Here is a 6620-nt window from a genome sequence, read left to right as displayed (position 1 = left end):
GCTTTCGCCAGCTAGTTGTGTTTTCTGTTTGTTCATGTCATGTGATTTTGTGGTTGTCTGTGTGATTTTGTGGTTGTTAGCAATTGTGAAGCGACCTTGGGTTTCTTGAAAGGCGCTATATAAAATTGATTTATTATTATTATTATTATTATTATTAAAATTGCTTTCAGTAATGTAAACATTTCCATGCGCGCAGTAATGTCACTGTAGCAAATACTGTGGGCCATTTACACAGTGGTCAAGAGTGCTGGACCGGAGGTGTCACACAAAAAACCGGAAGCTGGCTGTGTTCTGTTTTGCCTCCATGTTTCCGTGAAAAATAAGGTGAATAGAACATGTAAACAGCAGTCAGCGGATATAGGCAACAAATCGGAATTGGGCATCAAGACATGGTAGTGTAAAGGCAGCCTATGAGAAGAGGAAAAGATCGCTAGCTGCTAGGCTAATTTATACAGTTTAAAATGGCATAGGCTTGTGCTAAAAACATTAGCATGTTGTATTTGTAGGGATAATGTGTTCAGATAAAGACAAGCGTTTGTTTGTGAATGCTGCGAGTTATAGTGAAGCTGATTTGTGTACTTGTTGTCTCTATAAAGCCATGTTTAATGTGTGTTTTGAATCAACTAAACTTTACAGCACTTCACAGAAACCCCGCCGCCGACTTGTGTTTTTGAGGTGTAACTGCGGAGCGACACAGACACACCATCACACAAGTATAAATGCTCAAAACGGCTATATAAATCCATATAAATCCTGCTTAAGATTCAAGGTTCAGGATTCAAGATTCAAGAGACTTTATTGTCAATTCTACAGTTATGTAACAGGCATAGCTACAGAGAATCAAAATAATGTTTTACTCTGAACTGACCCATGGTGCAGACAGCGCAAAAGGATAAGTATAAAATTGTTCTGATAATACAAAATAAATATAAATAAGTGCAACCAAGTATCACAAAGATGTAACTTCAATCAATTCAAATGGTGCAAATATTCAACAACTGAATAGCAGCTTGCAACCAGACAAGAACAGTAAATGGAAAATGATTATATGAGTACGCTGTGGTCTGGCTGGTGCTTTTATGGGTAATATGGTTGTGGCTGTCTTGTGTGTGTCAGGCTGCAATGCCTCAGTTCACTGGAGGCTGGGGATGGAGGGTGGGGGAGAGAGCTCAGTTTCCTGACAGCTTGGTGGATGAAGCTGTTCATGAGTCTGGGGGAGCAGGCAAGAAGACTCTGGAACCTTCTCCCTGATGGCCGGAGGCAGAAAAGGGTGTGTGAGGGGTGGCTGGGGTCACCCACAATGCTGAGCAGCAGAAGTGGCATAAAATTAAAATTCTCGAGTAAAGTTGAAGTACCATCAGAGTGGCCTTATTCCAACGTATGCATTTGTGTCAGCAAGCATTTTTTGGTTTAAAAAACGTCTAATAGCCGTCTATATGAAGAACTGACGTCTAGGCTAAATCACGGCTGAATTTGGGCTGTCAGTGAAAATTTGGTAGACGTCTAACCATAGCCAAAGTGTAGACGTCATCAATTATACGGCTATGTAGAGGCCATGTTCAAAAAATGGAGATACACATATTTTAATTACTGTTGACTCTCCATACGTGATTGAATATCATACCACACGCCATCTGCAATGGCGAAAATTACATTTAATCAATTTCAAAATTAAATCGGCTAGATTTGGGTTACATGTAGCTAGACTAAATCGGAGCTAAATATAGCCAATACGTTTAAATCACGACTATTGCTTGCTGGGTTGGTTTGTCTGATTAATTTGTCAAAGCCACTTTGAACAGGATGTAAAAATGTCTGACTTTGGCGCCATCTCGAGAACATCTGGTGAGCTTGAAATGTTAAAGTGGAAGAGATGATCTGAATGATCATCAGTGTGGTTGCTGACATGCAGTATCGGTTACAAAGAAATCCTTAAAATGAGTTGAAAACGTGAACATCACCAAGACTGGGATTATACCACATAACAGAAATATGCATTTCACATGGATTATTCAATGAGTCTGTCTTTGCTTAAGCTCCTACAAACTAACTATAACACTGGTAATGTGTAATTCACCTGACATAATGCTGACTTTCTCAGTGAACCATATTCCCTGTTTCAAATAAACATTTTAATACAAATCAAAATATAAATATCAGCAGCCACTGAGCTGGTGCCTTTGCTCTGATCATTTATTCTGTGCCAGTAATAAAATAATAAACTAATAATAATAAACTTAAATTATATAGCACCTTTCAAAGCATAGTTACAAAGTGCTGTACAATAAAACGTAACACAATTAAAACCCCCAAAAAAAGAATAAAACAAATAACATGCCATAAAATGTCATCTAGTAAAAGAAGTATGTTTTAGCGACATCTGATTTTTGATATCACACAGACAGTCCTGTAGAGCATGCTGAGGTCAGTTGGTTTAACAGGGAGGTACAGCTGAGTGTCATCTGCATAACAGTGGAAAGAGACACCATGTTGACGGATGACATCACCCAAGGGGAGCATATATAATGAGAACAAGATAGAACCAAGGATTGTCCCTTGAGGCACACTGTACTTGATATGGGAAATGGATGACAGACACTGTTAACGGACACACAAAACTTCCTGTCTGACAAGTATGAAACGAATCAGTTTAGGTCAGTGCCAGATACGCCCACCCAGTGCCTCAGTCTATCTAAAGGAATGCCATGATCTATTGTGTCAAAGGCTGCACTTAAGTCCAGCAACACAAGAATTGATCACATGCCTGCGTCAGCATTCATTAAGAGGTCGTTGACAACTACTAGCACAACTAGCAAACTATTTGCACAGAAAAAAAAACACAACAACAATACACAGAAAATAAATAGATAAATAATAAAATAAAATGCAGTTCGGGACAAGTTACCCAAACACCTGTCTAAACAGGTGCATCTTAAAAGAAATCAGAGTCAGCAGACTATAAGGGGGCAGGCAGAGCATTCCAATACTGAGGTGCTATAGTCGCAAAGGCATGATCACCATGGGACAGACAACAAATCTAGTGTACTAGATTGAAGAGAGCGAGCTGAAGAGTATGGGTGAAGTAGTCCAGCCACATAAGAGTGATCCTGACTGTGTAATGCTCTTTAAGTAAGAATGAGAATTTTGAACTGGATCCTAAACTAAACAGGGAGCCAGTGAAGGGATTTTAGTATCTGTCCTAACCGTCCCAGGGAGAGCAGCCAGACTTTGGACTCCTCAGTGAGCTACCAACACAAAGGTCCCATTTTATTTGCACTGTACATGCTTCCAGTAGGCTCCATTTTCCGCCAGCACAATGTCTCTTTTCACCGTTATGCCGACGACACACAAATTTACATTCCGTTAAACCAGAAGATTCCACCTCCATCACATCCATCCTGAACTGCCCCCAGAGGCCTGTATACGAAGCCAGTTCTTACCCAGGATATCTTTTCATTGTCTGGTTTGGACCTGGATAATTAGCTTCTGAGGCAGGGGGGACGCTCCAGGACACACACCGAGCATGGCGCCCTGCTGCTGAGCTGTGCCGCCGTGTCTGGCCCAGTGGGATGTCGCACCACAGAGAAAGAAATATTTTCTAGAGCATTGTTTTGGAGCTGCCCAAGTCTCATACCATACTAGTGAGCCTGGTCTAACTACGAAGATGTTGAAATCCGACACGTGGGCATTGACTTGCAGCTTCAGAAACCAACGAAAAAAGTCATCCTTTGACGTCTGCGTGATACACAGACGGTTGCCGCTATAGTTTACCAGCAACTGGCGGCATCATAGGGGAACGCGGCGGGACCAGGACGAACGTTAAGGCGGCGAAAGTCGGACTGGTGGATGGGTCCAACAAACACCCATTTTCACCTGAGAGAGCAGAGTTCGCATCCCAAAAGATTCTAAAGCCAAACCCTGTTCTGTTTTCTTAAACCTAACCACATACTTTTGTTGTCTAAACCCAATCATGTGTGTTTGTTGTTGAAGGAAAAAAAAAATCAATCCACAGTGTTGTACCGACATAGTGCTTTTATCTTGAAAGAGACTGTATGTAAACTTTAATATTCCTGTGAAAAAGGAAGTGTATCTTGAAAAGAGACAATGCATGTAACAGGCAGAACTTGACACAGTGTCTCAGAACGTCAACAACCAACATACCCTGCACGTCGTATGTGGATGTGGAAAGTCCATTACCAAGCACGTCAATATGTGACAAGGTCGGAGTGAGAATGTGTTGAACTGGTCCATCATCTTTGAAACTTTCTCTACTATTTGTAGGAAGGAGATACGTCCAGACCCAGGAATCTCATTTTTTGGAGTCCTTCCTGGAGTGTTTACACTTAGAGGTGCACAGAGTGATGCTTTAGTCATTCTGTCATAATTGGCACAACGTTTAGTGTTAATTCACTGGAAAGGCACCAAACCACCGTCTCACAGTAAATGGGTAGAAAGTGTTACGGCACAAAGCTTGAAAAACTTAGATACTCATGACGGGCTCTGCACAGATTTTTTTTTTTTTAAAGTCTGGTAACCTTTCCTCTCTTATTTGTGATTTTAAACCCAAACATTAAGCATTAAGTTTGGGTTCTCTGAACCTCTGTCCCCCGACCACAGAGTGTCTGCCCGCCCTCCTCCCTTTTTTGTTGTTACTTGTCTGTTTGTTTCTTATGTTGCTGTATTTTGTAATTGTATTTGTATGTTGGTCTATTTGTGTATGGAGCTTAGTATACCTTGTTGAGTTGTGTTATATGATGTTATGAGTGTATGAATATGTTCGAAAAGTTCAATTAAAAAAGATTTCAAAATGAAGTGGTGAGAGAGTTGATGAACTTTGAATGCTTTACACGGCAGCACTTTGTCCAAAGTAACCACTGGCATTTATTTATTTTATTTATTTTTTGCACACATAAGAGATTTAAAAGAAAACCAAATTAAAGGATAAAAATAAATGTGTCAGGAGAGGTCAAGAAGCCAACAGGCTTATACGAGGGACCTCACCTTTCTCAAAAGTCAAAGAAACAAACAATTTACAATACAAAAAAGAAAAGAAAAAGAAAAGAAAGGAAAACGAGAAGAAAAGAGAACAGGCTATACAAAAAACAACAAAAATTACAATTAAAACATCAAAAGCAAAAATCTACACAAATATCTAATTGAAAAACTATTTGAGATCACAAAAACCCAAAAGAATTGACAAAAAAGGGCAAAAAAGGGCATATAAAACATACATAAATGCAATGTAGTTAGGCATGCACAATTAAACTTTATGAATTAGGTGAAATGACAATTTCCTTTTAAAATTTTTTAAAGATGATGAGCTCATAACAATATGTCTTTTAGCATTCCATATTTGCATACTACGATATCTGAGGGAAAACTGGCCGTGTTTAGTTTTATAAAAAGGAAGATGAAGATAGTCAACCTGTCTAGTAGTATAAGAATGAAATTGGGAATTAAACATGATTTTTTTTTAAAAGAAGATGGAAAAGAACAGGGTGAAAACATGTATTATATAAAAACACATATCTGATGAATATTGATGTTGTACACAGACAGGATATTCAGTTTTTTGAAGAGAGGGGCAGAGGGATCTGTTGTGTTAGAAAAGTTGCCAATCGTACAAAACGCTTCTGCAGCAAGTAAAGTTTAGGAAGGTTGGAGGGGTAAGTGTTCGCCCAAACAATATTACCATAAATTAAATAAGGATAGGCCTAAATCATGGTATAATATAAGGTCAGTAAACAAGATACATTTATAAACTTTCAAAGTTTGCTGATGATCCCAAGTGACTTCACAATTTTTGTATGAATGAAATTAATATGTTTTTTCCAATTCAAATTCTCATCCACTTGGATCCCCAAGAATTGAATGTAAGAGACTTGAGAAATTTTATTTCCCTCTATTGAAACTCCAGCATGATCCCTCTGATATTTCTTACCTCTACCTACAAAGATTATAAAATTGGACTTTTTGACATTTAATGAGAGCTTATTAATTTTAAACCATCTTGCAACTCTTGCCAATTCTTCATTTGTGTTGTTTATTAGGGTGTGTAGGTCACTGTGTGATAAAATCATGTTCGTATCATCAGCAAACAAAATAGGTAATGAAGCTTTACAAGCTGATGAAAAGTCATTAATGTAAACAAGGAATAATAAAGGTCCTAATACAGATCCTTGTGGTAATCCACATGTTATATTAACAGTGGTAGATGCACAACCATTCATTACTACATACTGCTCTCTTTCACCCATGTAACTAATTAGCCACTTCAGTGTGTCACCTTGAAAACCATAATATTGTAATTTAGCAAACAAAATATCATGATTAACAGTATCAAATGCTTTGGATAAGTCTAAAAAAATACCGAGACAATAGTTGTTACAGTAATATCAGTAGCTGCCTGTATGTTATCCATGAGCTGTAAAAGTGCCATATAAGTAGAACTGTGCTTTCTAAATCCATATTGATGTTCGTATAAGATATTATTTTCTTGTAAATGTTTTAATACTCTACTGTAAATTAACTTCTCAAGGATTTTTGAAAAACAAGATAAAATGGATATAGGTCGATAGTTTGTGAAATTGTTTTGATCACCAGTTTTAAACAATGGTACA

The sequence above is a fragment of the Epinephelus moara genome, chromosome 8, assembly GCF_006386435.1.
Source record: "Epinephelus moara isolate mb chromosome 8, YSFRI_EMoa_1.0, whole genome shotgun sequence".
NCBI classification, from domain to species: Eukaryota; Metazoa; Chordata; class Actinopteri; order Perciformes; family Serranidae; genus Epinephelus; species Epinephelus moara.
The sequence above is the reverse complement of the archived record's forward strand: the minus strand, read 5'-3'. Positions refer to the sequence as shown.